Below are 27673 nucleotides of genomic sequence, written 5' to 3'. Positions count from 1 at the left end.
TGATAGTCTACATTTTGCTTTTTACAAAATAACATTTTGAAGTTTTTTGCTAATTGAATCTTAAACCTCTTTTCACAGTGTGCCTTAAAGGGTGCTGGCTGTGGCAAAGGGTCTTCCATTAAATAATGAAGTAAAAGTTAAGCAGTAATATCTAGAAATACCATGGATGGAAGGAGTAGTAGCTGATATGCTGTGGGGTGTGTGTATGTGTGTTTGTGTACATGTGCATATGCATATATCCATAAGAACAGAAATTTAAAGTATCCTGAACCTGGTTGAGAGAGTACCTATTGCTTTTTCATTAGTCCTACAGCAATCTTAATGTCAAACAGGCAAGCCCTGGGGACCTACTAGGAGCCCACCAAAACCACAGCCAGGTTGTTGTGAAAACTGTTGCTCTAGTTGAGGTGACTTTTTCTCAGAAAATGCCAGGGAGGTATGGGAGGAAAGGGGGCAACAGTGTGTTTTGTTTGGTGTTGCTTTTAAGGAGGTTTTAAATTGGTTTTGCCCTCAAAATGAATAATCTGGGGAGTTGAGTCTTTGGAGTAGGCTTTTCTGCAGTTAGATACTGATATTAAGAAAAACAAGTTAAACTTCTGTTAAGAGCTGAATCCAGAAAAGGATATTTTATTATTCAGAAATGCTTTATCTAGGGCATCCTCTAGGTACACTTAAAAACGCTAAACTGTAAGTGATACTCTTTTAGCCACTGTATATAGTCTTGCTTACTATAGACCCTGCATAGTTGTAAATGGTTGAAAGGTGTTGGTTTAGAATTACTGTTACACATGAGACAAAAAGGCAATCACTCCAGAAAGCGTCAGACTCCAATTGAGCAAAAGTTGAGCTAAATAAAGTAAAATAAAATAAATTGTTTTATTAAAAACAGGTTCTCAGATGCTTGGGTAGGCAAGGCAGCTCCTACTGAGTTCTGCAGAGATTAGGAGTGAGTTCACATCCATGTGTGAGTATATCATACATGATTTGGAAGGCACAAAATCAGACCATAGAACTACTGTATTCTTTATTTTTTTTTTTCCCCCCTCACCCCCCGTCCCTTTTTCTTTTTTTTTTTTTTTTTTTGACTTCTTCACCAACTGTTGATCAAGGGAGTGATATATGATGAAACCATTAACGATAGCGACAGGTCCTTCTGGTTTATTCTGATTTAACATATAATGTTCTACTAGCTTTTATTGGAAGTCATATTTATCAAATATTTTCAGTGTGATGTGATTGAAGTGGCACTCTAAAAGCAGCCAGTAATTCAAAACCTCCCGTTTGTTGGCATCGGTAACTCAGCGGGAGTTGGAAAGCTTGGAAAAAAGTTCAGTTTTGACCCCAGGCTCAAGCTACTTCTGCACCTTTCCTTCTCTCTTCTCTCCTTCTCTTGCTCCTTCTTTTAGGGTGTTAGGGTTCAAGGGTTTTTTCTGGGTTTTTTTTTTGGTGTTTTTTTTTTTTTTTTTTGTCAACAAAAGGGCAGTAGAGACAGGATTGTAGAGTCTAAAGAAGACCCAAAATGGTGTTACAAGTGTGGGCTGGAATGAAGTAATTATTTAGGGAAAAAATGTTTTCGCTGAAGTTTGAAAGAATAATACATAATAGAAACTTTTGTCTTCACAGTAGTTGGAAGCATTCAGCAACTTACTGTCTGTCACTACTTGGTCCTACGTTCAGACTGTTTCTGATTTTGTTTGTTTCCATAATGCTGCTTTTGGAAACAATATCATTTTGCACTCAAAGGAGGTTATCACTAAAGATTAAAATGAAGGACCCTAATGATATATGATCAGCCTATTTACATTTCAGTCAGAACAGCTTTTCTTGGTACTTGGAAAAATATTAAGGCATAGTCATGCTCTCAAATAACAAATTGTACAGTTTTCCATGACTGCTTCCTGTGCTCTGTGTAACCAGGAAAAGACAACATAAGGCTCAAGACTTTTTTTTGTTACTGGCGTACATGTACATATAAAAACATAGACATGTTTTTATATATGTATATATATGTATATATGTATTTATACATGTATAAAAACATATACATGTTTTTATAATATATTTGTACCTAAGCTCTGAAAAGCCAAGTTTGGACTATTGGCTTCACTCAGCATACTGGTTCTTGTTGGGGATATTATTGTTCTGTTCTGGGTCCTACCAACTAATAAGCATTTTACACATAGGATACGTACCTGTCAGTCACTTAAAGAATCAGGACCAATTTTGCTGTGACTATCCTTGTCCTCTGTATTGTGCATGTGTGGAGAAATGATTTCTCAGAAGCGAGTTGTATACCTTGCCTTGAGGAATTCTGGTCTTCCGTGGTGTACTTTAGGTTAACTGCTTAAGATTTAACCCCTTGTCTGGGAAAGACTTTTGCATCTGTTCAGTATTTTGGAGGGAGTAGGTTTGTATAAGGTAAGGTGTGTTGGGGAACATGTTGGAAAAGCCGCTCTTTCATATTTTTTTTTTCCCATTAGCCAACACATATGTTAGTTAACTAAATATGATATATGTCATCCACTGTAGACTTTGTTATTACATCTTTGGTAGCGCTTGCATCATAGTGGTCCTGTCTATTTAATCTTATTGTAATATTTCATGGTTGTCTTCACGCCATTTTAGCCAAACTACATCTTTATAGCATCTCCTCTTTCAGAACTACTGTGTTTTAATTTAATTGGAAAAAAACAACTGACTGGGACTGCATACACCTAATGCTTTCTGATAGTCTCCATGCTATTCCCCAGTTAACAAGGATGACTCATCTTTTCCATTTGTTCCACATCAAACAGCCATAGTAGATCAGATCAGAGGTTTAGCTGCCTTAGTATTCTTTGTCTGACAGTAGCTAATGGCAGGTTCTTAAGGAAAAGTATGACACTGTATAAAGAGCTGCTTTACTGGGTGTACCTTTCAGCTTCTGCCATTCAACTGTTGACTTCCTAAGACTTAAGATACATCTTATAAGAAAAACTATGTGTAATAGGAATAAGTGACATGTCACCTGTTAATTTTTCTATTTTTTGACTCATTAATATTTTTAGTCTCTAAGTTTTTATGGTAATGAATGCCATAACTTTTATTGTGTGAAGGACACATCTTGCTGTGTTTAAGCCTTCAGTTTTAAGTCAGTTGGATAAGGTTTTCCTTCTATAGTGAGAAAATAACTGCTCCCTTTTCAACTTCTCTTTAACAATTTTCTAGTTCTCTTTCATGTCTGATATCTCATCTCTAATACCTGTTTTCCCAACTTTCCCTCTCTATTAGTGCCTTCTTATTTGGCGGACAGGCTCATTGCTCTGTACCTGTAACTCATCCTTTTTGACTTGTCTCTGTACATATTCAAAATAAACAATGTGAATTTATGAAAAGGGCAACGAGGCTTGCATGCACTATTTAAGTTACAAGTACACCAGGAGATTATGTAGTGGCACAGTGTTTGGAACAGCCCAAAGATCAGGAAAAGAAAAGGAGCATTCACATCACCTGCCCAGTGAGTGATTTGTACGTGGAGAAGCTAGGCTTAGTTTTGTTTTGAATGCTACAGAAAGGAAATAGATCTCACAATGTGAAGGTTGTTTAGTTGGGGTAATAGTAGCAAAATAAATGGGAAAATGTCTTTAGTTCTGCAATAATCTGGAAGTCTCCTTGCAGAAATAATGGAAGCCTCATTTCAGGAGATGTTTTTTAAAAAATGCAGTAACCAGACGAGAAAGGAAATCCTGCACTGGCAGGCTTGGACTAATAAATCTCTTCCACCCTGAATGTGTTTATTCTGTTGTTGGTTTATTTCATGCGCATCAGAAAGACTAGCTGGACATGGAGAACGATATTTTTCATGATGCACACATGCAGCGGGCAATTGTTTATCCATGTGGGAGTATGAGTGAGTTTGACTGTTCTTTTGAATGCTTCCAACAGGTGACACTTTAGACCGAAAATAAGCTTTGTGGCTCCAGGTATCAAATGGAAAAAAATATTGGTGGGCCTGAACAGAATGACTCAAAGCACAGAGTTACATTTTCTGCATGCTATTGCTTCAAGGTATAGTTTCTATATTTTAGTTGCTGGAATTGAGTAAGTCTGAACTGTAAATTTCCTATGTAATACTATCCAATAAAATTCTAAGTTTTAACCACAAGTGACTGACACATTTTCTATAAAAAAAGCCAGAAGAAAAAAGAGAATGTAATCCAACAGTCCTTCCTTAGGTATGCAATTTTTAGCAATTAATCAGGTGGATTGAATGGGAGAAAAGGGAGTAAGGGGTAAAGGAGGGAGAGGTGAAGTTCACACACTGTGCCTGGTTATTGCAAAAATGACTGCACAAAACTTCCCCTAACACTAAATTATTCTGTGCTTCAGGTTGTATAGTGAGCATATCCTAAACCATATTTCTCTCTCTGAGATTATGGAGATATGAAAGGAATGTCATCTGTGGCTGCTAAATCTAAACCATCGCATACAGTGCTTAATTATTCCAGTAGAATGAATGCTGTCCTTGAAATTAGAATATGTAAAACATCATTAATACTAAGGATGAAAAACATTTCTCTAGATTTCTTTTTTTCCCTATGCTTTAAATAACCCCTTTGTGTCTCTGCACAAGTGAATATATTTTTTACTTATATCTGTAGATAAAAGATAACTTTACATGTAAAGAGAAGAAGGTACTGTGAGGAACTACTCAACTTTGTGCAAGTGGAAACAGACAGAAGGCATGAGTGCTTGCTGCAACCGCAAGGACAGTAACATTTTCCCTTGGAAATAGCCAAGTGGCTTGGATGTGTTGCTTACACTACAAAAGCGTGTGGTTTTAACTCTTAGGCTCTGTATAGGGACAATTATGTTTAATGAAATGTAGGAACTCATCATATGTTATATCATATAATAATGGAACTATTAAGAGAGTTTCCTTTTACATGAAATCTGAATAAGCTAGAGATTCACATTTTATAAAGCAGAGGTTTGATGTGTATTTTTTTGCTTCGGTTTGAAGTATTGTTTTGATTTTTAAAAAACAAGAGAGGCTTTTTAAAAGAGACTCTTAATCTTTCAAGCTAGTAAACTAAAATGACAGCAGCTATAAATTATGAATCACTTTATTTGTAAAATATTCATTGTTTTCATCCACTTTATATTCTATAAGTACATAAACAGAGCACACAACAAAGAATTTACCTTCCTGCGTAGAATTTATTTAACACTTACAAAAGTTATGTCAGAGATATCCAGATGATTTTTCATAGGCGAGGAATTATGCTGCACTGAATACTTCAGAAAGATCACACCTGACTTTTTATGTAACATTTTCTGACTGTTACACATTTTGAAAATATTCTATGATTTGCCATTCATAAGCCATGGATTTAAAATGCATATTTTAAAAGCAAAATTTCTTGGGCAGGATCTTATGGTTTGTGAGCACATTTGTCACATATCCTAAACAAGTAAAGATTAAAAATGACATTGCAAAATTACTAGAAAAGAGTTTTTTTGATAAAATATTATACAGATTCTCAAATCAGAAAAGTATCGTTTCAGTGCTCTGGAGTTACTTGAGAAGAATCTTTACTAAATTTCTTGCGGATTGTGATAGAAATATTTAAACAAAAGCATGATTATAAATTTCTGTTGATTTCTTTTTTAACGTTCAGTGATTAGGAACCTAGTACTGGTCGTCTTATAAAAAAGCTACTAATACTTTTCTCCAAGTTGTTCAGTACTACCGTGTCATCAGATGACATAATTAAGTAATTTTTGTGTTTGAAACTAGCTGGGAAATGGAAAGGTTCACTCAGAAAATGAAATATTTGCAAAAGTGCCAGTGTATCACAAAATGCAATTTACTGGAGTTACACTGTATGTTTGTTCAATCCAGATCTCTTACCAGTTTAGAGGTGGTGCTTGTTATGCCACACGTTGTGTATTTTGGCAATTTCTTCCTTTTCCTTTCACCTGCTTTTCAAGGAACAAGAAGTGTCCCCTGCCCCGACCTGAACAAAAAAAAGAAACCCAACAAACCCTCCCCAAAGTAGTGGAATATACTGGGTATTGATCCAGACTGTCAACAATTTAATGAGTATGTGAGTTGTTTGCTTCCTCTTTTTAACACAGACGGTTTTGCCTTAATTCTGACACTTACATGTTCAAGACCACTACTGTTGAATTTTTGTGCAGGATTTTACTGGAAATATCTTATGGATGTCTATTACAGAGAATCCTAAGGGATCTTGCTGGTATTTCCTTAACCTTTTCATTTTTTAGTGGCTTCGCTTCTTTGGAGGCTTTCAAAAGGTTAAAACCTAAATTAATAGTATCATCCTGAGTGTGTTTTGCTTGTACTGTCTTTGGTGACTTTCAATGTCAGCGTAGCGCAGAGTTGCACAAAGATTGTATTGTCGGTGTGAATTCACTGAGCGCATGCTTTTTCCATCGGTTTCTCTGCCGCTCGCATCTGTGTATGGAGCTATTTCGACAATCCCTTATTAGTTCCAGAGTGGAACTTAAAAAGGCTAACAGGGGGTTGCATTACAACTGACAGCTGGTACTAGACTTTAATAGAGAGCAATTGTAGTGAGAGCTGTAAGTTTTGATAATGTTCAATGAAAATGCTCTTAAAGTAAGAATCATCTTGAAAGATGAGTACAAGACGACAAGAATCTTCTGTGTGTCTGCCGCTCCTCAGCGTGAAGCACAAGATGTTGTCAAAACATGCTGTTGGCAGACATCTAAATAACCAGTAATTGATATCAGACCTTATTGAAACACTTAGACTGCAGGAGAAGTATCAGAATTGACTGTTTGTTTGGATTACAAACTGAATAACAAGGGTTGCATTTATAATGTCTCATTTCCTTTGCATTCGAAATTGCAGTTTTATTCTCGATAGCACAACAGGAACATAATAACTTGGACTTCAAGCAGTCTTTTTAGGGAGAGAGGAGTTTAAGTTCATTGCCTAGAATTTGTTTGTAGCTTCAGCTTTAAGCACCTGCCTGCATTGGATACCTTGACAATTGGTGCAGCCCTTGTGCTAAGGCAGAAATAGACCTAAACAATGACAAATCAAGGAGGTGAACTATTTCACTGTCACGAATCTGTGGGTTCAGTGGTTGTCTACTGTAAGGTTAAAATTTGATGTGATAATTTAGAACAGCTGCTCTTTGACAGAAAGATTCACTTTCAACAAGGGAAGAAAAAGCCATATGGTAAAAGTTGACACTGTGCCAAGCCTGAATAACTGCAGAAGTGATACAGGACAGTTCTCTTCAACAACATGGTTGAAGTAATGCATTTTTACTTGCCGTTGGTATTTCCAATCTGTGTGCTTTTTTGAATTGCACTTTATCCCATGACACTTCTTTTGTAGTTATTTTTAAATATTTTTTTTTTTTTATTAGTAATGGTGATTAAGTGACAGAAAAGAGTATGGGCTTTAAAAATATACAGTTTGTTCATAACCCTGTCCAGGCCAGCCTTTGTGCTATAAAAACCTTATCAAAGTTTTGTAGAATGAGGTACATTGTTAGAAGGGACATGTAATACCTGAGTTCACAGGCTTTTAGGAGAGTATTTAAGAATACGCTTAAGTCACACTGCCTTTACACACATACTTAAATTCTAGTAAATTGAACGTGTAAATACCATGAAACCTAATGAAAGTAGTCATTGACTGTGCTCAGCCTAAGCTGTAGTGGTCGGTTTACGTGTAGGAATAAGGTGGTCATCAGGAGTTCAAAATCCTAGGAAGAGTTAATTTGCCCTCCTATTTGGAGGAAGCATTTTTCACAAAAATTAGTTCTAGGTAAAAAATACATAGACTTTCTCTTCTTTTATTTGGCAGAGATTTTTAATGGAAGGCAAATAACAGAAGAAATTACTCAGAGGTACCCAGCTCTTTGCTCTAAGAAATGCCAGTAAACAAGTGCTCAAAAACCTTCCTCCAGAGTGTACTTAGCTCTAACAATGTATCTTTTTTAATTTTTGTTCTCCTCCTCTATATAATGAGGATGTGGCACAAAATCGTTGTTTAAGGAAGAAAAAAAAAAAAGTCTTTTAGTCTCTTAGGAAAAAAAGAGAGAATCTCTAGTGTGATTATTATAAAGCAGTAAAATATGTTGAAATGGTCATCTGTTACCCAGCTGAAGTAAAAAGAAAGACACAAAGTTTGGCAAACATATTACAGTCCGATATTAAACATGTCCTTTGATGTTTTGCAACCTTATACAGAGTTCACTCGTACAGGATTTGACCTAAAGTGAACAGTCCCTTAATCGCTGTAGAAGTAATCCAAAGATTTAGGTATATGTGTATAGAATTGTTTTTTTAATAAATGTATTCTGTAGCATTTTTTTAATGTCATGTTAAAAGTAGGAGGCTGCAGGATACAGTAAATAAGAATTGCTTTCTTTTTCTTTGCTTTCATATTGAATGGCATAACATTATTATTATACAAATAAATACAAGCAAATTATTCAAGAGTACGTAGTTCCTGTTTAACAGGGGCATGTCCAGCTGCTGAAATGTACTGCTTTAGATTACAAAACAACTTGAATTCTCTGAAGGTCTAACAGGATTTTTTTTCTTATTTTGGTAATGCGATCCTAATACTGAGATGACAGGTTATTTTAACAAGCTGCTCTTCAAATCTGTTCTAGGAATTTCCAGGTTTTGCTCCCAAAAGAATAATATGGAAAACTGAAGCAGGGCTGAGGGATTGCGACTTGAAGTGAAGTCAAGGTGTATTAAACATGAACATGAGATCACTGTTGCAGCTGTAAAACCGGTGTTCATCCTGAAGAACAAAAAAAAAAAAAAAGAAGTTGGGTAGGAAGCAGGATGTATTAGCAGAAGAAGAAAATGTCCAGAAATCTCAGTTAACCATGGCTAATGAGCCTTCTGTTTCATACATTAATCGACCATTCTTTCAGCTGGCACTTCTATAGAGTATAACCTCTCTGACTTCTTTGACCATGAAGGCAGGGTGTCCGGAGCTTTCACCTCAAGGCTGTATGAATATGTATATGTTAACACAGGGGACAGAATTAGAAAGACATAATTGCTACTTGTGCATGACATTTAATAAGCACTGATGGTCTTGTTTCTCATATGGTGCGAGGGGATGAACTGGCAGTGAAATTAACAGTAAAAGGGGAATCAGCTTCTCTATCTTTTCTCTACCTACGCTAACCACAGCAGATGGTGGAAGAAAGAAAACTAAAGGCAGTTTTTTTAAAAGGGTCAGAAAAGGAAAGAGAACAAGAGGAGAGAGAAGAACAGAAGTAAAAGTTTGCCCTGGTAAGTAAAATACACCTATGTAACTGTTTCACTGAAACCCAAATGCTGGTGTTAGGGTTTTTTTGTTTGTTTTTTTTTTTTTAAAAAAGTGTTAAAAAGTAACAGGCTCTTATGAGAAAGGGGATGATATTGATTTGAAATCATACTCCTGTCTGAATTAATCTTGCCATTAATGGAAGAGAAGTATCTCTGTGCAAGTTTGCTCTGTGCCTAACTGCTAAAAAGATATTCAGATTTCAGGGCGGGAAATGTGGTGACTGCTTGAAGTCTGTGTTTGGGTATATGGTAGGTCTTATATGGAATTTGTCTGCAAAAAATGATAATGTAATAATGAGCGTGTTACACAAAGATTTAAAGCTGAACTGAACTGCAGTAAGCGGGGACACATCTCTGTGTTTCACTGTCTAAATGAAGTTGCAGTCTAGAAAACGTTTGTGGTTTTCTCAAGAGCCTTCCCTTTGGAGGAAGGCAGTGTGCAAATGGTCTGATTCTCTCTGGCTAGAGTTTTCAGAATGTTTCCCTGATGTTTCCTTACGTTGCTGAATTTTCAAGAGGTCTGAGTATGTACCTAGCAGTGTCTCAGAAATTAGGAAAACAACTTCAAAGCCAAAGGGCTGCATCTTGTCCTGAACTCAGTGAACTGTTTTTTCCCGGTACGGTGATTCAAAGAGCCTTCTGTCCTGTCGACTTAACCTGGCTCAGCAAAGTACTTAACAGAGGGACCTCAGATAAAGCACTTACAGTGGCCATGTGTATATATATAGTTTCCCTTTTTAAGTATGATTCAGAGGTGCAGTTTATCATCCGCATCCTTTGGGAACAGCTGCTTCACATCGTGTTCGCAGACAAACAGCTGCTGTGTCCTGGGAGGAGGTGGGTGTGGAGCAGGGCTGTGGCAGGGGAAGTCCTGAGTCCTCCCAGTCTCCACTGTCTCTAGCCACTTGCTTACAGCAGTGGTGAGGAGGTTATCAGGTGATAGATCCCCAAGAGGGCTGGTGGAAGAGAGTAGCAGAGGTTTTTGGGCTGAGTAGGAGTTAATGCTTGTTTGCCCCCAAACTGCAGCCATACTACTGACCTAGTCTAATTCCCAGCGAGTCTGAAATGTGATTGTAATATGGATTGTATTAGTCTTCACTCAAATTTCTAATTTTACTTCTGATTCATATCTGCAGTGTGATAACAACCTAACCTTTTAATTCTTGATCTCTTCCCTGAACAAGTAGACCTTGCTGTTCCCCCCAAAAGTTAAATATTAGTCTTTTAACTGAAAAAACACATAATACCCTCCAAATCTTGTGGTAGAAGCAGGTGTTCAGGCACAAGTCTGTTCAGTATAGAGCTTGTGTAAACACGAACTAGGGGCTTCTTTGGAATTGAGTACATTTTTTTTTTTTCTGTACAATAATTACTTTCCAGGGCCAGTGTGTTTAAAATACTGCTTTAAAACTCAGGCATAGAATCACAGAATTGTTTAGGTTGGAAAAGACCTTTAAGATCATCAAGTCCAACTGCTGCCATCTATCCAAAATTCTCTTATAATTAGGGATTATTTTATAGCCTGTCATGTATCCATCTGTTGGGAAGCTTCCTTGTCTATCTTGCAGTCACAGCAGTCAAGCTGTTACCTCCCACTTGCGTGTTAGCATCAGATCCCCAGATGTGCATCCACAGATTGCACATCCGCCAGGTTGAAACAATCATCCAATTTACAGGTGTTTTCATCTTTTTGTACGGCAGGAAATATTCTAATATATTACTCACGAATGCAATGCAATATATGAAATATACATATGCGGTGGTGTAAGCAGCTTCTCTCTGCTAGAGGAAGAAGTCCCATGTTATAATTCTCTCAAAAAGATAGCAGAATAAAAAGCATACTGATTTGATGATTTTTCATAAATTATTGTCTATTTGTAGTCTATATTATTTTCATACCACGCTTTAAAATTTCCACTATTTGGAAGGATTTTTTTTCCACTGTAACATAGTCATTTTGCTTTTGAGTTGTTGCCTCTTTCCTTTTCCTCTGAAGCATTGGTTTGGCCACAGCTAGAAATCAGATGTAGCTCAAGGATACTGATGCTCCTCCAAATCGGCTTCTCTTAGGCACCTTTGATGCCAGGTTCTGCTCCTGCCTTCTGTGTTAAACTTTGCTGGATTTGAGGTTTGAGGGCAGGAAGGGGATTTTTCCCTGGATCAGTTTGGTCAAGTCTGTCAGATTCCCCAGCCCCCTGCCCAAATGCATCTGAGCATGAGTTTATGTATCCGTCGTACTGTGGGATACATCGGATTTTGTAGGCTCATTTGGGAGACTCTCTGAAAAATTGTTTGCTATTGCTGTGAGCTAGGTATTTGGAAATGCTCTTGACATCTTAGAGACACTGTGTTTTGATGCAGTTGTGGCTTTTGGTCTTTTATTATAAATTGTAGATCTGATTTGAGGCATTGCAACCTGTTTTTTGGTGCTTGATGATGTGTTTTGTTGACTTTCTGTCAACTGTTTCTCCGAGTTGAAAATCTGACTGTATCCAAAGGTTGTTTTAGAAACAAACCAAACACAGTGTTGCAGTCTGTCTCTGCAATCAACTAGAAACCCTTACACTTTTTTTTTGGTGATAACAGTCATGTCCTGCAGTAATCTGAGGGGTTTTCTAGTTGAAGAAAAAGAAAAGATTATTTTCTTTCCTTTCTATAGTAATTATGAAGAAGTTTGGAGTCAGACTAACTTGACTATTACATACTGGAGACTCCTGGATGTAAGCAGAATCATTCACGCCAGGTCACATTAGGAGTTTCCTTTATGTCAAGTTGAAAACATGAAGAGGTGTGACGGTTGTGATTTTGTATAGTGATTGAAAAAAAAAAGTTTATGAAGACAACTATTGATAGACATATAAAACATTTTTTTTTAGAGTCCCATCAAGAGCATGCTTGCAAGGCTTTCGTAATTTCTAATAAAGTGTTTCCTAAAAAATACAGGCTTGTTCATTCTGGAGGAGTTCAGCTGAAAAGAAACTTGTAAAAATGACCAGTGGCTCTGTGACTACTTTTCCCCAAGGAGCAGGGACATGTGTGGAGAAGGCAGGAGGAAGGGGTTACGGTGCACACAGCATGCCTCACCTTCTGCATCAGCAGCTATTCATAACATCAAAGCATTCATTTTTTCTTTGTTGTTGTTGACATAACTTTTTACTTCACCTTCTCATGCTGTGATGGACCTGCAGACCTTTGCACAGGCTACTTTTTTATCCTTGTGTACTGTGTTCCTGTTTTGGTAAGAGAGAGTGGGTGGGTAAAGAAAGCCAGCTTTCCCGTCTCAAATAGCTGGCAGGCTGTTTGGCTGAGGATTGATGCTCGTTGCTGGCTCTCAGTAGGAGCTGGTGGAACCCATGACAGAGACAGATGATGGCATGCTGGAGTCTGTCAGCTGAAAACGGCAGTGGCCTGAATGAGGAAGAATGTTTTCCTCATCAGCAAAGCTTGTTTTCACCTTCTCTAAGGGTGGGGCATGGGGGAATGGTTGCCTGGTGGGGCATATTTTTTCTTTCATCTTTACATTTTTACATGCAAAGTCTGTGACTCCATAAAGGGGTTGCTCATGAGATCTCTGAAATCAGTTGCAAAGTTTCCATTGGATTGAAGGGAACAAGCCAAGCATTTCTAACAGTAAGAAATTCTTGGACAGATGAGAACGTGGCTTTTTGATAAATGTTCTTCCTGTAGAGCAACATGTCCCTCTACAGTTAGGGAAAGCAGTACAATAAATCAGTGAATAAATTCCTTTATGTATTTGTGAAGTACCTTACAAATCAGACTGAAATTTGCAAAATTAGGAATGAATTGTTTAGCCAATTTACGTAGTGGAGATCTTTAGCTCTGTCAGTCATTCAAAACCACTCTGTATTATATTGTAATTTAAAATACTAGACAGTTGGTGTGCTAATAATATTAGCCAAATGGTATTTTTTTTATATTATTGTTGGCTAGCCTCTATACCCAACATCACCATGAACTTCTAAACATCTCAATGGAGTACATAACATTTGTGTGATACTAATTCAAGTGCATGTTATCCAGTTAGAAAACAAAAGCAATTGGCCGTGTGATTTTACTAAAAGATGTAATCCAACTTTCAAATTATCCATTTAATAAACAAATATGTAGTTAGAGATTCTTTAGCAAATATTTAATAATGTCTTACAAAAAAAAGCAGCAGCTGAACTTCACCAGCACAGATATTTGCAATAATAGTGTATTTTGTGGATGTAATTTGGTCCAGCTGAAATTTTAACCTACTGTAGATAGCTAACCCATTGGTGTTTTTACAACTCTCATTATTCAGGGTCCAATTCTGCCAGCTTTATGTATACTGGGTAATTGTAAGAAACTTAATGGAATGTTTGTACATTGAAGCTTTTTAAATAATAAATATTTGTTATCAGTTAGAAAAAAGATCACCAGTTGCCCACACATGCCTTGTTACAGAAGAATTACAATAACCTGAAGGTTTTTTTGGGTTTGTATTTTACAGAATCCCCATGGCCACAGTTTCATTATAGCTATGTGCATGAAAAAGGCTTCAAGTAGCAATATGTTGAAATAGTTTGCAACTGTCGTGCTCCTGCCCTGTAATTTAAAAATTTGCATAAATTACTATATTCACAGGACTGAACCTTCAGCATGCCTGAGGGCTTTGGGTCTGGTCTTCTGGTTCAAATAAGTCCTTCCAATGCCTTAAAAGAAAAACTGTCCTGTCCCCCACCTTTTGTCTTTATGTATTTCTTCTCTGTCATACCTATACATATATCTCTATGTATAAATACATAGATACATCCCACAAAGAGAAGAACTGAAAATCTGGCCTTTACTTGCTTTGCATGTCTTAAGAGAGTAATTTATAAAATACAGGACAGGGAGATTTATTTGAAAACATATGGAAACCGTGGGGGTGAAGCCTGAAGAGGCTACTTGTCCCAGCATGAGACGCTCCATCTTAACCTGAACAGAAGCTGCTGGGTCAGGCCAGATGACCCCATGCTGGGGCTGGCAGTCTGCATGAACTAAGCTTAGTGACCAGGGGACATATTTGGCTCGCAGGTCACTGCTGCCACATAATATATTGCCCTTTCAGTAATGCCAAGTAACAAGATTTGCAATAAAGGAATTTCACCTAATAGAAGGTATGTTAAAAAACAACTAATAAGTGTTACACATTTTATCTAAAAACACATAGTGCTAATACAAAAAGAAATTGAATTTACGTGAATTTAACTGAATTGATGAAGAGAGACAAACTTTGGCATAAATAATAATTAATGCTTTTAAATGGGGGAGGTCTGTTTTAAAACTCCATTTTAAAGAATTAGCTACCAAGGCATATGCAGTGAAAAGGGTCAAAACTTGGTTTGGAAATTAAATATTAGTGTTATTTAAACCCCCTAGCAGCTCTAGTGTCTGTAGCCAAAAAAATGTTTGTTTTCTGGGCTTAACTGGAACTGTGATTTGGTTACTTTAACAGCTGTTTTAATCTGGTTTGCCCTGAGGAAAGCTCATGATTTTTTATAGAGCACTGCTTAAAAATAATTATTGAAATAATGCTCTAAGTTATTACGATCTGAATGGGTGGCTTTTGTCAATACTTTGTAGCTTGTATCTTCTCAGCTTTGTTCACAAATGTTGCGTGTTTTTTACGAGAGCTGAAATGTTCTGTTTTGAAGTTGCAGTCTCTTGCTCACTCTTTTTAATTCTGAAATACAAGTGATTTCCCTCAGATGCCAGTTCCTGGTGGGTGTCTTGAGCTGAGGTGCTTGCCTTGCAGTGCTGTGGCGCTTCTGAGATGGCAGCGGGCCCAAAGCTGCCCCGCCATGATCCTCTGGGGAGGTGGTTGATGGCACCTGTGGTGACGGGAGACTGGACGATCACATCCCCAGCACTGCTGATTGCACAGGTGAAAGGGACTACTTTCCCTATCGCAGTGTCGTCATGCAAGCAAGTTTTATACAGGTTTTCATCCCTTTTTGGAAGGGGGAAAAATGAAGGCTCTTTCTAGTACTTTCTGTCTGCGTATAGCCATTGCGAGTTGCCATGCAGCCGAAGGCAACGGCTCCAGCTGGTTGAAGGTGCTGTGCCATGCCAGGTGCTTCTCCTGCTCCGCACCTGAATTCCCACCTTTACCTCAGGGTGGATCTTCTGGGTTCTCCTGCAAGCTCCTCTGTGACTTGCCCTCATAATCTACTCTTTATTTGCTTCCTGCCTTCTTTCTTGTGTTTATACCTATTTCCTTCCCCACCCCACACCCCCTTTTCTTTCTTCAGTGTCCAGTGGTTGTACAGCTCGCCCATGTTGCATAGTTTTTCTCGACTGTTGATACAAGCTTTTGCTATCCCCTGGATTCAAACAATGCTCAGGAACTGGCTGGGTGCAGGTCATCCTCTTCACTAAGGAAAACCATCGCTTCTAGCATTTCTGGTAAATATACCCCCAGGGGGTTTTCTAGGGGAAGATGACTCTCCAAGACTAGTGTTGAATATTACTTTCTGACCTCCTCCACCATGTGCTCTTCTTGTTTAAAGTGTGTTTAAAAGATCGCTGTAGTGCAGCTTCTGTCAGTGTTTGGAGAGCAGGTCCTTCCTGGCACAGAAGCAGCCAGTCTGCTGTTTTTCAGACCTGATTGCAGGTTGCCTGCTTTGGAGTTCACAGCTGCACACTAGAGAAGTCACTGCCAAGTTCTGGGAGCTCTTTTTTGTTGTTTTGATGTGCTGCCCTCCTGCACTGTCCTGTGTTGGGCTTGGCTCGGTCCCAGGCACGCTGGAACTCTGTGCTGGGGAGAGCACTGGGGAGTGATGATACCAGTGTGTCCCACAGGAAGGGTCAGGCAGCAGTTGCACTGTACAGGTGATGCTAAAGAAAAAACATCTGTAAGCTGAAAGGACTTGAGGTACATGGCCACTCAAAGGCCCTATAAGGGTTCAAGTCACCTATGTAATTCTTTTCCCAAATAAAGAAAAGAAAATTGGCCGTCTATTTAAGGACCACAAAATTTGATGGTCGTAGAAAATGTTTGTTTTTAGGAAGGTGGATTAAATAATGACTTGATGTTATGGAAATACTTTAGGTCTGTTAAATGACAGATTTCCTGCTTCCCCTGCATCTCACTGAATAGTGTCTCATTCATATTTCATTGTGCTGATGATTATATTTGCGAAGAAGTCTCGTTGTTTAATGATCAATCAGGGAATTTAATTCATTAACCTAAAAGTACTCTACAGCATAATAAAATAAACTCTACAGTTTACAAATAGAGCATTAGAATAGGAAAAGATGCAGTTGCTTGGTCACATAAATCTGTCACCCAGTGAGAAACAGAACCCAGATTTCTTGAGTCTCATCTCTCTGCTTGCTTCATGAACCGTGGCCACCTCATCACAGTTTGAGAATGATAAATGCCTCCCATTTATAAGCGCATATGCATGTTCTGGTAATACAGTAAACAATGAAACCTTTCAGTATTAAGTGAAAGTATTCACAAGAGGCCGAGCCTGTGGTCCTTACACAAAGCTCGTGTGGGCTTGAGTCAGAATTTTGCTTTGAATGATTACTAGACCAAGCTTATAATGTGTGTTCAAACCTTCTCAGGGGAAGAAAACATCTAGCTTGAAACAAATCAGGAGTGAGAGTTGTTTTTTTTTTTTTTTTTTTCCTGTGGAATGAAAGAGAACAAATGTAGTATCACTATGGATGAGATCGTATGAGAGCACCCCTTGCAAGAGAAGTAAGCTGACTTTTGCTGTTCCTAAAATGGCCAGTTAGTATGTCAGTTAGTATGTTTAACCTTCATAGTTCATCTGCCTAGTGGCTTATGGAAAAGGGATTGCTTTTATTTGCTCAGTAAATTACGTATGAATGTAATGGGTGCTATTCCTAATTAATATACTATAAAATAAGATAAAAGGTTAGCAAAGGGTCTCACATTTTGTGTTTTTGCAGACACATTAATTGGACTTTGGTTTTGAAGGTTAAGTTTCACATCAGAGGTATTATTTCTTAAAGGTCTTTTCCAACCTGAATGATTCTATGATACTATTATTAATTCAGCTATTGTGTTCTCCAGGCCACTATACTTAGAACAGTAGTGGGCTGCAATGCTTATATGGGTCCCAGTTTCACTGATTTTTTGTAATCTTGCTTATCTGGGGAGCTTGTTGGCAGCAGCGAGGGTTCTTCAAGTGTCTAAATTTGCTTGCATGTGTGCATTTCAGAGCAGAGCTTTTTAGCAGTTTGTACCTATCTGGAGTGTTTGTGCCTGTATTTACATGCATGTAGCATGCACATACATAATTGGCACGGCTATGAAATGCACTTGCACACATTTGCCCTGGGCTGGTTATAACAGTGGCAGAGCACAATAATTTATTGAAATACCATATGCAGCCACGCAGCAGTCCTTCAACTCTGTCCTCTCCTATCCGTACAGAAGGATCGTGCCTCATACATATACTGTCATAACAGCTCAATTTTTTTTTCCAGCCGACAGTGTAGGTCTAGTGTATGTGTGGAATACAAAACAGGTTAGAATATCAGAATCCGTGAGTTAAACACACTCAAAAAACCAAGTATTTTTAAAATACCAGATGGTAAGCTTCCAATAACCCTATTTTTAAATATGACATTCTTGGATTTGTATGCTTAAGCATAGATTGTCCATTTACTTTCTCACAGTCACCCAAATATGTATGCACATGCACACATCTTGTCAGTTTTAAGAAGGGATTTCAGTCTTGATGTAACAGTATTTTTGAGCAGAAAATTGTTTGGTGAAGCGTTTTCCAATCAGCTATAATCTTATATGTCTGAGTAGCTGTGAAGTTATTCTGGTTTTGGAAAAGAAATACATTTCCTGCTTCAAATATTGAATCATCTTACTGAAACCATCTCTGTCTAAAGATGAAGAGAGGCAAAATTCAGTCAGGGATAACTTCCCTATTCTTACAAGTATCATAGTTATAAATTGGTATAATTGGTACCATTAGTAAAGGTATCATTGATTTTTAAATTTAAAATGAAATACTAATGCCAACAAGGCTTCATATAAGAGTTTTATCTCCTGGGAAAGAGAAATTTCCCATCTTCCCCTTGAATCTTCTGTTTCTATCCTAGGAGGACCACAGTTAAGGTTGTAAAACTGCCACATTTCTTATATATGGGGGTGGTGGTGGGGAAATTCAGATCCTTTCCATGTAAACGTGCTATAGTGCTGGATGGACAGCCATATAGTGACCTTGATTTTTAGAAGTTTTCTCATTTTCATGTTCTCAAGCTCAGGCAATTTAGATTCTCAGTAATGATTACTCTTAGTTTTACAGGTGACATGATGTGGAAGATAATTGTAATAGATGTTTTACACTCCAACTTGCTACAATACCAACTAGTGTAACTGATGCATAATATATTAGGGGGTGTGGCAGTGGTTTTATTGTCACATTTCTAGAGGACATCTGTAGCTATTTCTGTACTTTAACCTGGTTTATCGTTGTCTTTTTGGACTTTTAAGTTATGGGACTGCTTGCCATGAGACACTGCAGATGCTGAAAATGTATATGGATTCAAAAAGTGACTGTATAAAAAACGATGGAAGAAAAAATCTATCAAAGGATATTAAATATAAAGGCACCTTCTCTGGCTCAGGAAGTCCCTTTACCATGAAAAGCTGGAGTCTAGGAAAATGTTCTGAGGAAGCATCAAAACATTTGTCTTGCTGCAATACTCATCAGGCATAGACATTTAAAGAGATGGTCTCCAGTAAGGACAGAAGTCTCAGTGGAGGTCTGTTCTTACTTGGTACAGTACTTCTTGTAGTCATTCTTACATTTATAAGGATATTGGCTATGAAACTTTCTCCTTAAGAAGCAAAATAACCTTATCTGCAGCAAACTGTCATTCAAAATAAGTGAATGCAAAATGCGTGCTGAGTAGAGAAAGAAAGGACTAGTATGGGAGGTCTCTGGGTTCAGTCCCATTTTGTCTTTTGTATAAATTTAACTGGTATTTTACATGTACACCGAATGCATCATATTCAGTGCCATATTTCTCATACTATCACTTAGTGGTGCCCAATATCTGAATATTAAAAGGGTAATATTTGGACCAACTCAGGTTTATGCTCTGAGTTTATGAAAGTAGTAACTCTTCCATTCGGTCAGACCAGGTCTAACCAAGGTTTGAATTCATACTTTGATACTTTCCAACACAATAGATCTGAACTTCAAAAACTAGAAAGCAAGCCACAACCCCTCCACCTCTGAATTTTGTTGATGAGAGGAGGTGGTGCATCTTGCATGAGATTTAATTCTGATGGAACTGAAACATGCTCCTGTTGTAGAGTTGTATTTGATAGGTAACTGCTTCATGTTAACAAAGCACCAGAAGGCAGGAAGAAGGGTATCAAGTGAATCTTTATCAAGTCTGTCAATATCTCAAAGTAAGATTATTTCCTTTTCCCTGGAGCTGTGGGAGAGAAGTCTGAGGACAGTGAGAAAACATCTATGAAAAGTCTAGATATTACTTTCACAGATACAGGTATGTTAATATTTTACATTATTTCTCATTTTTATTGTGTAAAAGGAGTTTTACTCCTTCAATTAAAAAAAAAAAAAAGGTTACATTTAAAAAAACAGATTTTCCAGATGGTTAAACCGTTCAGCAGGCTGGGATACCAGACCCTGGCTTACAAAGCTCAGAACTGGTATAATACTTTTTTCCTTTTGTGCCCTTTCTGAAACAGCATAATTAATCAAGGCAATATTTTCTAATAATTTCTGTGAAAAGTAATTTGCTTCCTCCTTGTCTCTCAAGTGACAGATTGCTGAAGTTGAACCTGTGATCAGGCGCCTCTTTGACAGACAGTTTCATATTTCAGTGAATGTTTCCCTGGCCTGGTTGGCTTGATTTATAATAGCTGAGGTTAGTGTGAAATTAAAAATTAATTAATTTCAATGAATTTGTAATCAAGCAGACTGGCCTGAGCTGTGGAGGTGCTAATAGGTCTCCTGTCTGTCCCCCTCCAGCCAGCTGATCCCTCGGAGTGCAGGACAGCTGCACAGGCAAAACTGACATCTGAGCATAAGCAAAGGGTCAGGGGTCTGTCTGCCAGCCCCGCCGGGGCTGGGCTTCCTCCTGATGCTTCAGGTTCAGGAGGAAAGCCTAACAGCTTGTTAAAATAACACGTTAGGAGGACGGTCACGAGAGAAGCCTCGGTGAGTAGTCATTGATGTCAATCTCTGGTATCTGCTGTTGCCCTCTGGGGTGCAGATGTCTCCACACTTAAATACTTGAGGGACAATGTCATTGTTTTGAACACTTAGGAGTAATATACTAGCTTATATGCTGATCTGGAGGGCGGAAACATTTGAAAAATTAATTGGCTTTTTGAAATTAATACTTTGGTCCTTACCTTGGCTCCTGGGTGGTGTGTAGCACTTCAGAAGACTCTTCAGGTAAGGTATGTTTATGTAGGTCAGGTAAGTCATTTACAGAGGCTACAGCAGAGATTTGAATGCTGTGGAGTGCTCACTTCTATCCTGTGCAAGCTACAACCTCTTTCATGGCAAACAAGAACAATCCAGTAAAAGGAGGCCTAAATGCTAAGTGATGGAAAGTATTCTGTAGAGGAATATGTCATAAATCTGGCATGACTGAATCCATCCTGTAAAAAAAAAAAAAAAAAAAAAAAAGTACTAAAGTACTCTCCTTCACAGCAGTTCTTGTATTGTAGGGAGGTAATTTTCTGGAAACTGTTCTTGTCAAATGGTAACGTGTGAGACATGATGCACTCGTTCTTCATCAGCTTCTTCTATTTTCCTATGAGAGAAGAAGAAAACGGTAGAAACAGATACCACATCACATTGCTTGTCTCAATTGCTTCTGAAACACATTTGGGATGTATTTCAGTGCAAGATGAGCAATTAGACCGCAAAACAGTAAGATGCAAAGCGCTTCCAACCTCCACTGAAACCGTAGGTTAAAAAAGCAAAAAGGTGTGATGCTAGCCTGATAAACTTACCTTTCTTCCCCTCTGCTGTTCGTCATACTTTGGCTTTTCTGGTGGCTTGGATTCTGATGATGTACAACTTTAAACTTTAGTTGTCCTGCTCTGTTCAAGAAAAAGCGCTTCAAGAAGAGAGACTTGTATTTTTTGCATACAAAAGCTTCAGTGAAGTACTAGCTGAGTTAAGCCATGTGATTCCACAGAATATTTTTAAAATTTTTGATTTTAAAAGAAAAAATTTTTTTTTAGATATTTTAATTTAGGTACTTAGTGATGTTTTCAAGTTTGTACCCGTCCGAGGATAAAGCAAAAGGGATGAATTAATGTGAGACTAATTTGATCAACTGAAAGGTACAACCATATTTAAAGCAAACCTATCATTGTAACATTTGACCAAATATTGACTAATTGTTTAATTAAATGCTCCCCTGACAAATCTACTGGCATTATTCTGTATCAGGCTGCAGATATTAGGCAATTATGAGTTATGCCTAAATGTTTCACTTATAAATTATCTCTTCATGGATGGATTTCCATTGACTTTTGCTTCTCCCAGAGAACCATGTTTGGGCTCTCTGTTTTGAATAAAATTTAAATCAATCTGTTTGGGGACTCAGCTCATACCTAATAGCTCAGAGTCACCTAGTGTATTCTGATCTAAATTGAAGTGGAAAGAGTAGGTCAACTCACAGGGATGCTAAACTTCCATTATTGTTTCCGTGACTAGTAGGCTTTATCTGATCGGCTTTGAAGGTCACTTTCATTCTTTGAAAGCTAAGGACAAACATATGCATTAATAAGTATCTCTCCTGTCTTCACACTGTACTGCATTTTTTGTTTATTTAAGAATCTGGATAGAGCAAGAAAAGCAGAAGAACATCTTATGTAACTTCCCTTTAGAAATACCTTAACAGCCAAAATGTCATCCTGTATGTGCAGATGTGTGTGTGCAAGTGTATGTATGTAAACGTTTATACAACACACGTATAACAATTTCTCTAAAACTGTTGTGAGATTTCCTTTCTGTTGCAGGAAGGTAGGTTAGTTGGAGCAAAGCTGGTAATGAAGGTGGTTTACCTTCTCTAGGGTTATTGCTTGAAAAACAGAAAGACATTTTAAAATGTCAGTATGAAGTATTTTCTAACATGTTGTAGCATAAATACTGACTCAGCTGTAATGAAGCATGGAAAATATAAACCTATACATTTGAAATTTTACCTTGAGCTGAATATGCAATCAGCAGCAAATACTCAAATGAGGTATCAATATGTGAGATGGGAGGTAGCTAAAAAATGAAGATGAATGGGTTCACTTTTTCCCTGGGAACGTACTCCTGACCGACCCAAAACAGGTGCTTTGTTTAAATGTTTGAATTTGTCCAAGCAGAATTGAGGTATCCTCAGCCATCAACTCAGTGAACTGGAGAAATGTGACCCAGCTGGGCTAGGAGTGTCATTTGGGAAGGACATGTGACGTACGGGAATTGATCAGTGCTGCTTCTAGAGGGACATTTGGTGGACAGAACCACGAAGGATAGCCTTCCCAGCTTCCGCCTGCTTATCACAGTTATAAGACAAGACACTTACTGAACCTAAATAAAAATGAAAAATAAGACCAGCAGTGCACACGCAGGGCATTCATAAAGGCCCCACATGGATTTATCCCAGTAAGTATCTGTCACAGGTTTAATGGAGTGTCTTTTGAGTATGTGGAGACAAAGGTTTGTACTTGAAATGTCACCATATATTATTGTTTAAATGTAAATGCACATATCTTTCATCTACTTTGAGATATATAGTTTACGTTTTCGTCTGGTGGAGTAATATTTTTACTATTAATGACAATGACGGTTATTTTTTTAATATTTATTTTGACACTCAGTGTGCTTTTAACAGTTAGATACCTTGTAAACACAGGGAGGCAGACAGGTTGCTTCCCTGAACACCTTACATCCTAGAATTTTTTTACCAGCCCAGCATAACACAGAAATCCTGCAACAGCAAGGATTAGTGGTTTTCAGCTTTTTTTTTTTAATTTTATTTTCAGGTCCTGAATTTTTTTTTTCCATTGCAATAGCCAGTATCTATATAATGAATTTAAGCTTGGCTGTAGGCTTCCTTTTCTTAACTAACTTTTGCAGAGGACCTTAGAAGTGGTCCAAGAACTATAGGTTGAAAATAAAATGCATAAAATACACAGATGTTTTTATTTTAGACCTTTCTTTCCAATAGTTTGATAGCTGACTCTGGGAAAACAATACCCTTAGATTGTAACTTTGTTTATCATATATTCCTGAGAATAGAAATTTATTATATTTTAAATATATTATGCTATGTAGTGACAATTTAAATTAACCAGGATTTTTTGCAAGAGTGAGGAAATGCCTGATCTGATTGTATAGGACTGATATTTGGATGAGATTTCAAATACAATCTCAATAGTTTGGATATATTCTTCCCACAAAGCATGCTTCAGATGTCACATTAGAAAGAAGGTTGAACTATGCCATGAGATTGCTGTTCCTAAATTGTTTAATATCCTAAACATTAATCCGGTAAAATCCCACAGTAGTGGAGTTCCATCTTCAGCAGTTACTGCCTCTGGTAAATCACCAGAGTGAACATGAAGTCTAGTTTTTCAAACCTAATGAGTTTTAGCTCTTCTTAGTTAGAAATAGATTTAAAATATATTTTGATGTGAGAACAGTGTTTTCTTTATATGTGGGCTCTTGGTGTTTCTAATGAAATATTCAGTCCATATTAATTACAATACTATGTTTGTTAACTGTAGGTCATGGATGACTTTATCTCTTATCTCATTTCAAGAATGCCCTGAACATAAAGTGAATATGTTTAAGATGAGCCCGACTGTAATGTTTTGGATAAATCTCCTCTCAAATTCATCCGGTTTAAGGAAATGTGGGAGTCTTCAGGGTGTTTTTTCATCCTCCTTCACTACTGTTCCCAGGTGTCATTCAGTTATTCCCAGCGATAATGAAAGATTTATGCATTGACAAGTGTGGAGGTGAAACAGTGGTTAAAGCAGTGCTGCAAGTGATATTCCTGATCCCAGCAGGAGTTGCTGGTATGCTTGCATTTTTGGAAGATTTTGCAAAGTTTCCCCTTGTGAATAACCATAAATTATTTTCTGGAGACTCTTCTTGTGGAAGCTAATGTCACCTCTTCTGGCCTAGAGATTCCTGAGGTGCATAATAGAAGTAAATCCAGTACATTTGTGCTCGGAGGATCTGAAAGGGTTTTAGTGTATGAAAAAAGAGGATTTTCAGGCTTATGAAATAAGAACAATTACCATCACATAATAGGTTGACTAATTCTTACTCCTTTCACTCACCACTTTCTTTAAGAAAGGAATTAAAATACCCTATTCAAACAAAGAGGGAGAGAGGAGAAAAAAACCCAAAACTTTTAAGGACTCAGAGTAAGCCTTAGTTGCTATGATCATGCTCTAACTGCAGCTAGTCTCTTGGGACCTCTAACATGGGTTGAATTCATCAAAAAGAGAATGTGTGTCAGAAATGACCCCATGTATAACGGGGAGAGATCAGGTCCTGGTTTCATGGTGTATTAAAAATAAAGGCCAGTTTCAGGTCTCACATATACAGAAAAGAGGGAAGGCTTTTGGGGAGATTACTGAGTCAAGCAGTGATGTTACAAATAAGCACTTGCCTTGATTAGTAGGGCACAGGATGCACTTCCAAATATTTGTGGTTTTGAATGAGCTTCAAAAGCCCTTGCTGATAGGGAAGAAAAAAAAAAACCCATAAAGTGCAAATCATAAAAGTTTCGTCTGTCTGCTTAGGAAATGAGGGTATAGTGGGTATCTTTAAGAAACAGTTGAATTTTAGCTGTTCTTTCCAGTAGCATTTAAAAAACAATGGCTGCCATCCTGCACTACATCTCAGTTGTTTCAAAAGCAAGACTATCCTCAAAGAGAGCCTGCACTTTGTGTATGCATCTTGTTTGTTTTTAACAGCTGGGGAAACTGAATTCATGATAATCTGAACTGCATGGGGCCTTTCATCCACAGATTACGTAAAAAAGGAGGAAGTCTAGCTCAGTGTATGCAATGATAGCATCCCAAACCATGGTCTTGGGGCTTAAAGATTTTCAAAGTCTGAAGTGAAAAAGTTTGTCAGCTTGAAGGGCTGGGTAGTGGTGTTTCAAAAATATCATTAGAAAATACTGGTGAAGGTCACAGGGGCTCATGGATTCCCCCTCCCATCCTTAAACAGGCCGATAGTGGCTGTGGTATCACTGCCACCCCCCCCCAAGCCCTTCAGATGTGCTTTTCTATTTAAGTACATTTACACTTAAGCACACTAATGTATAGCAGTTTGCAGGTTTAGGACTAGGCAGCTTCAGAGATGGATATGAAAGTTCTTTAAGGGATTTGCATGAAACAAGCCTGTGAAGGAAGGTTTAGATGCATTGAGGATATCTTTGAGGTATCAAAGTATTTTGTACACCTGATTGGCAGTAAGATTTTTTTTTTCTTAACCTGTGACTGGCCTGTATGCAAAGCGATATACATGATGCTTTTCTTGATATAAAATGAAAATAAGACCAAAAGATAGATCAGTCAATGCGTATGTGTTCTTCTGTCAGTCTCTTTGGGGAAATTATTGGTCCAAACCTAATTTACCGTTAGCTCTTTCTGCATTGGAGGTTTGAAGGGCACAACAGAAGACATGGCTTTAATAAGAACTAGACCAATCCCTAATTAAAAAAATGGAAGTGCTTCTTTTAGGAGACGTGACATCCTAAGAGGAGTGTTGAGAGCAGACCTTTTCCTAATGCCACAGGAACTGGTCTGTTAACCTACTCTCAGTCAGCCTAGTGTTGTCGTCTTTTCCTGATGTGTTATGGTTTGTTTCGTACAAATGTTATCCTGTGTGGCTTAAAGGAAGAGTTCATAGATGCAGCAAATTTTTGTTCAGTGTTGCAAGGAGAATGAAGCATACCTTCTTGAGAGCAGTCTCATTGTTCTTCCGATTACTCATACAGTCCCTCACGTTCCTGGACTTTGAGAAACTTCCCCAAAATTTGTGCAAGTCCATCCTCTTGTTCAGAGGGTTATCTACTTCCCATTTCCTTGGAAAAAGACCTGCAAGCTGAAACATGAGAATGAGAGGATGTTAATTTTTTTTTGACTCTCTCATATATTTCAGTTTACCTGCTGGTTTTCATGCTGTCTTAAAGTTAGAGTCAGGAGACTGGTGGGGGAAAAAGCTGGAAAGGAGGCAAAGACCGACAAAGGAAATCACGTAAGAGAGTCAAGAAATGGTGGCTGTTAGCTCAGAAATTCCGCATTAACTCCAGACAGAATTAACAGCTCCCAGGCCAGCACTAATGGATTTGTTTCGCTAAGGTTGGGATGAAAATTGCCCCAACCATTAAAAATGCTTATCTAGGGCCAAAAGCAGGGCCTGGGCACACGTTGCTGGACATGGAAGAATGCATTGGTGCAGTCTGTGTCTTCTGGTGTGATGGGATGCTACCTACACTGAACAGAGCTTGCCAAAAACGTAGGATGTAGGTAGATGTTTGCTGGTTTGCCTCGTTTTATGGTGGTTCTGTTGTACCTCTGAGGGAGGGAAAGGTGCCTCTCAAGAAAGCTGGAGATACCTTTGGGAGAAAACACTGGTGAGTCAAAAGTACTGTGGCTTTGGTATTCCTGACTGATATACATGGGAGGGGGAGGAGGGGAGCGAGAGAGGACTATGTGTGAAGCAGCAAAAGAAACTTAAGAAAACTTGTGTATTTTTTGCAATAAGGAGCATAAATAGTAAGTGCAAAAATGAAGCAGGTGAAGTATGATGATCACTGACCTTGTAATTTGTCAAACTCCCCATGCATAACATTGTTGCACTGCTTCACTACCTTATGATATATTCTATTTTGCTCAGATACTGAGATCCTCCTACTCAACCTTTAAAGTCCTTCAAGAGTAGTTGACCTTTAAAAAAATACTTAAAACAAAATGCCAAATGGGAGTTTTCTTAAGTGAAGCTCTTTTCCTTACATCCTTTTCCTCAGTTATTACTCATTTCTTGGACACATTTTATGCTCTCTTTCTGTTGCAACTCCGCCAGGCTTGCTGATAGAAGCTGAGGAAGAAGGGAAAAAAGAAAACCCACCAGCCCCCGAGGCTGCTCTTTTTCTTTGGTAACTAAATTGTAAATGCAACTGAATAAAACATGTAGTAGAAAATCAGCAGAAATCAAACTGGATCAGTGGGAAAAAGTAACCTTATCCTCAGAAAGCCAAATTCTGAAAGTTACAGAAAATGTTTCAAGGCCTCTGAAGT

At 38.0% G+C, this 27673-nt stretch overlaps 1 protein-coding gene across 2 annotated transcripts in view; it reads left to right on the top strand.

Annotated features, from left to right (window-relative positions):
- Nucleotides 1-27673, top strand: part of EPHA3 (EPH receptor A3) — a 229837-nt gene that overhangs the window by 77211 nt on the left and 124953 nt on the right. The window lies entirely within an intron of this gene.

This window comes from Phalacrocorax aristotelis, chromosome 1, assembly GCF_949628215.1.
Source record: "Phalacrocorax aristotelis chromosome 1, bGulAri2.1, whole genome shotgun sequence".
NCBI classification, from domain to species: Eukaryota; Metazoa; Chordata; class Aves; order Suliformes; family Phalacrocoracidae; genus Phalacrocorax; species Phalacrocorax aristotelis.
Note: the sequence above shows the minus strand (reverse complement) of the source record. Positions and strands in the feature narration are given on the sequence as shown.